Source organism: Macrobrachium rosenbergii, chromosome 15 (assembly GCF_040412425.1).
Source record: "Macrobrachium rosenbergii isolate ZJJX-2024 chromosome 15, ASM4041242v1, whole genome shotgun sequence".
Lineage (NCBI taxonomy): Eukaryota > Metazoa > Arthropoda > Malacostraca > Decapoda > Palaemonidae > Macrobrachium > Macrobrachium rosenbergii.
The window spans coordinates 3381048-3387324 of record NC_089755.1 but is presented as its reverse complement, the minus strand read 5'-3'; positions in this window follow the sequence as shown (position 1 = coordinate 3387324).

Genomic DNA, 6277 nt, shown 5'->3' with positions numbered 1-6277 from the left:
ATTAGATTTTGTTTCTATATTGATTTTTCTATATCGATTTTACTGCAGACCATTATAAACATGTTGATATCCATTAAACAAATATTCATGAAGGACAAAAGGAAAACATTTTATTCGTTATTGAGCCATTCATTTTCCATATTTTTTCACTCGTCTTCACTCTCATCATTCACTAGTGGCATAAATATTTTCTTAAACAATTGATTTCTTATACTTCATAGGAAGTTCTGTGCGGGTTTGAATCAGTCATCAGAAATATTAGATTTTCACCAGTGTTCATTTTCATGACATTATCACGTTTCCTTCAAGATCAGTTTTTTCTTTGGCAAGATAATCCATCAAACATGTTTTACATTTTCATCAGTTTTCATTTTCATGACATTATTACGCATCATAAAAATGTAATCTTTTTTTATCTGGTAAGATAATCCAAAAAGTATGTTTAAAATTCATTCAAAGTTTTGAAAATCCATATCTCATTTAAATATGAGAATTCTCTTTCCTCCATTTACAAGAGAAGCAAAAAATATACTTGTAATCTAAGGTTCCTGATGTGAGCTCTAGAATAGTGAACGTATTTCCTTTGAAAATGAAACGGTGCTTTTTGAAGTTTGAAAATCTTATGAGCGCCCTTCGCCGAACTCCTTTTTGATGTAAATGACCCTTGTCGCTCGGTTATCGTACTGTACGAGTATATAATGTGTATGTGTATGTATATATATATATATATATATATATATATATATATATATATATATATATATATATATATATATATATATATATATATATATATATATATATATATATATATATATATATATATATATATATATATATATATATATATATATATATAGTATATATATATATAGGTGTTTTGCGTTTATATATATATGATGGTATATATATATATATATATATATATATATATATATATATATATATATATATATATATATATATATATATATAGCTTTTCTGACTAATATATGAATCACATTAGTCATAATATGGGACAGGTGAAAAATAAGAAACTGAGGGGTGTAGGTCCTGATCACTGTAGTCCTGGTTCGACCCCACGGGACTTTATTTCAACAAGCCATTGACGTGGATAAGGACTGATACAGAGTATGAGTAGTCCTGATTCCTCGTCCGTCGCTGGTTCGACCCACGGGACGGTGGACTTATATCAACTAAAAAATTAGAAATTGGATATATGACTTTATTTCCAAGAAGGATATATATATATGTCACACATTACCACAGGTGAAAAATAAGCCATTGGTGAGGACAGTATGAGAAGTCACAAATATATATACGACAGGAACAGTACTGACGAACATACACAACCGTTAGAGACTACATATACCCCCTCAGGCCGGTGTCGAGGTAGGAGTGGCCTTCAAAACTCATTTGGCTAAAAATTACAATATACCCTCAGGGGACAATGCTGATAAACAAACCATACACGACCTCAAGATCCACACCTGACAGGTGTCAGGGAGGCGGAGTTTGGAAACTCATTACTACTGCTACCCCTGTACTGTGTTTACAAATATGATAATCCTCTGACAATACTAAAGGGTTTGTATATAAAATTTTGTGTAAGTCTTGTAACAACTTTTATATTGGCCAAACAGGGAAAGCACTGGAAAAAAGAATTGAACAGCATAAGAAATGTGTGGGATATGCACAGGGGAACAGTAGTATATTTGTACATGTTAGTGAGAACAATCATGCTATCAACTGGGAAGGGGCAAAAAGGATTGTATATTCTAATAATACACTGGAAAGGAATATCATTGAATCTAGCTTTATAAAAGAAAGTTACAACCATAATATGAATATCAGTCAAGGGATGTATAAACTTGATCCTTTAATATCAAAAGAAATTTGTAAATTGTTTAAACTTTAAGGTAGGCAGTAGAGATGTATGAAAATAGGATTATCATATTTGTAAACACAGTACGAGGGTAGTAGTGTTAATGAGTTTCCAAACTCTGCCTCCGTGACACCTGTCAGGTGTGGATCTGAGGTGGGGTATGGTTTGTTTATCAGCATTGTCCCCTGAGAGTATATTGTGATTTTTAGCCAAATGAGTTTTAAAGTCCACTCCTACCTTGACACCGGCCTGAGTGGGGATATGCAGTCTCTAACGGTTGTGTATGTTCGTCAGTACTGTTCTTGTAGTATATATATTTGTGACTTCTGATACTCTGTATCAGTCCTTCGTCAATGGCTTGGAAATAAAGTCGAAACCGGTCAGGACCTACACCCCGTTTCTTATTTTTCACCTGTGGTAATGTGTGATAAATGAATCACGTACAAAAGTGATAATAATCATATATATATAATTATAGTAGCCACAATGCCCTCTTAACTTTCTCCAATTCTTCACACTTTTTTGGATACGCTTGTCACTCAAAGCCTTAAGGTACAGGTGCAAGAAATATGAAGAAATTCTGTTGTGCGGGTACCATTGTCGACCTTCTCGTACCTCGTTCTGATTAGCGGACCCGGGTTCGTTTCCCACTCCCGCGCATCAGAATTTCTTCATATTTCTTGCACATGTATCTTAAGGCTTTGTAGTGACAAGCGTATCCAAAAAAGCGCGAAGAATTCGAGAAAGCTAAGAGGGCATTGTGGCTATTACAATTGCATATGTATCTGGTAAAAAGTGACCAGTAGATTGTACACACACACACATTGTATGTATATACACATATATATATATATATATATATATATATATATATATATATATATATATATATATATATATATATATATATATATATATATATATATATATATATATATATATATATATATATATATATATATATATATATATATATATATATATATATATATATATATGGAATTGAGTCTATAATTGAATAAACTAAATATCTTAATATACGCAGAAGGGCATACAGAAAATCACTGACAAAGACAGAGGGCAAAACAGAAAAGGGGCGATAACTAACTAAGCGATCCCAGATGTCGAGTTTGAACGATCGTCATCCACACGAATTAAAGTGTTTATTACATACAGCTCTGGCCAAAAAGCACTAATTGAGATCTTGACCTCGCCCGGTGACCTCTTGTGCACCATAACATTAACACATAACAACCGTTGAACGAAATGTTTAGATAATTAATGTGAAACATTAATGGAAAAGGGAAGCCCATCTGGACGAATCTTGGGGGAAATATACCAGATTTTGGCATCAGATGAATACTCATATATATGAAGACTCTGGAAACAGAGCCAGTTAGAAAAAGGCATCAGGGCAGGGAGTGTGTGAGGTGTGTGGAGAATTGATAGTGAAAGCTCGAAGTGTCTTCTGAACTTCTATAAAATGTCTGAATGCCCACAGACTCAGTGAAATTCCAAGTCCAAGAATTTTACAATGTGCCTTTTAAGATAAAGGCTTGGTCACTACTACCCAATGAAAAGTGGAAAATTTATGTATAGTTTGAACCCAAAATAAATGTATTTTAGGGGAAAATAATTTTCGTTAACTCAAGATACATAAAAGGAAACACTTGTGAAAATTTGGAAGACAGCCGGCATCTGAGCACGATAAGTGAAGCTCCAACATAGTGATATATCGAGCAACTTATTCCTATGGAAGTGAAAACACGCAGTACAACAGACAGTTTTCAAGAAATGAAGACCTTCCCCACTACATATATGTACACACATGCATACATTCACTCTGGTTTGTTCATTTTTATCAAACGAATAAAGATATTTATCATTTTACAGCGCAAAAATAGCCTAAGATCACAGCTTCGTAAAGGTATAAGCCTCATGTGTTTCTTTTTCTAAAAGAGCCTCACATTTGTTCCCGAAATTTCTATGCCTCCGGAACTGAAATATTCCCTCAGCGCCTGTCACGGATATTATACCCAAAATCCATGGAAGAAAATGCACTTAGCAAAAATTGATTTCTTATATTTCAGTAACGATAAACAAATTTTCTCTCATTCCATCAAAATTGTCTGTTTTAAGAATTCCCGAATGAACACACCAAAATAAGTTAAAATAAAAGGCATAATCAAATTATAATAAGTCCATTTCACCGAATGATGCCAAAACCACATTTCTCACCCATGAAATCCAAATGTTCTCTCTGTGCCAAAACCAAAATGATCTTCTTTAGTTCCTCCAGAGCAAATCCTCTGGGAGGAAGGTCAGGCAAGGCGGAGGTATAGCTTCTGACTCTGACTGCAATTGGGACAAGAACAATGATCACTACTTATGGGAAGTTGAAGTCGAGGCCAAGTCTATCAGATGAACGCAGTGTTTAATGGACTTTTTTTGAGCCACCCTGTCAGTCAGTCAGTCTAGCCTCGCACAGGAGGAGGAACCCAGTCAACCAGCGGTGGACGAGCCTCGAATAGGCAGTTCCTGATCAGGGCTACCAACATTATGCTTTTATTCAGGGGTGCTAGCAGGTCCCTATTAATCAGGACTACCAACTAACTGTTGTGATCAGGGGTACCAACATGTCATGTGAATCAGGATTGCTAACACAAATCATTTATATATATATATATATATATATATATATATATATATATATATATATATATATATATATATATAGATTGAAGTGAGAGCATGACACAATAACACACAACTTATTGAGGTGAAAAGGACATGTAATGCAAAAGTGTAATTTGGCTTTGCAGATCAATGTCAGTACCTTCCACTTAATTGCACTTCTGCATTGATTTCCACTTCAATGCACTTGTGCATCAATCTCCCCTTCAGTGCACCTGTGCATTGATTTCCACTTCAATGCACTTGTGAATTGATTTCCACTTCAATGCACTTGTGCATTGATCTCCCTTCTTGAGCAGTGCACATGTCAATGCATTTGTCCAATGATTTCTACTTCAATGTACTAATGCATTGATTTCCACATCAGTGCACTTGTACGTTGATTTCAAGTGCATTGGTTTCTACTTCAATGCAATTGTGCATTGATTTCCACTTCCATACACTTGTTCATTGATTTAAACTCCAATACACTTGTACATTGATTTCCACTTCAATGCACTTGTACACTGATTTCCACATCAATGCATTTGTGTATCGATTTCCACTTTGATTTGCACTGATTTCCACATCAATGCATTTGCATTGATTTATCATTGGTTTCTACTTCATTGGTTTCCACTTCAATGCACTTTAATTGATTTCCACTTCAATGCACTTGTGCATTGGTTTGATTTCCACTGCAACACGTGTCCATTGATTATTTAAACTCCAATTGACACTTGTACATTGATCCACTTCAATGCATTGTGCATTGATTGCCCTTCAGTGTACTTGTGCATTGATTTACACTTCAATGCACTTTTGCATTTTCCACTATCATTGTGCATTTTCCACTTCGATGAACTTGTGCATTGAATTCCACTTCAATGCACTTGTATATGATATTGCACAATTTGCACTTTGTGTTGATTTCCAGTTCAATGCTTTGCATTGATGTTCACTTTAATGCACCTTGCATTGCACTTCATTGCATTGCATTGTTCCAATGATTTCATTCAGTTTCAATACACTTGTGTATTGATTTCAACTTCAATCCTTGTGCATTGATTTCCACTTTAAACATTGATTTCCACTTTAATGCAAGACACTTGATATTGATAAATGCACTTGTGCCACTTCAATGCACTTGTGCATTGAATTCAACTTTCAACTTTCACTTCAATGGACTGTGCATTGATTTCCACTTCATGTGCTTTGCATTGATTTACACTTCAATACACTTCTGCACTGATTACCACCTCAATGCACTTGTGCATTGATTTCCACATCAATCCAAGTCTGCACTGATTTCCAATTCAATCAACCTGTGCATTGATTTCCACTTCAATCAACTTGTGCATTGATTTCCACTTCAAACACTTCTGCATTGATTTTCTCTTCAATGTGCGTTGATATCACTTCACTGCACTTCTGCATTGATTTTCTCTTCAATGTCCTGATATCAGTTTAATGCACTTGTACGTTGATTTTCACTTCCGTGGACTTGTGCATTGATTTCAATGAACTTTTGCATAGTTTCTGCTTCAGTGGACTTGTGCATTAATTTCCACTTCATTGACCTTATTGATTTGCAACTATTGAACTCCAATGCACTTGTCCATTGATTTCTAATGCACTGCATATGATTACCACTTCAGTGCTCTTGTGCATTGGTTTTCAATCATACTTGTTCAATGATTAATACATGAGGTTTGCACT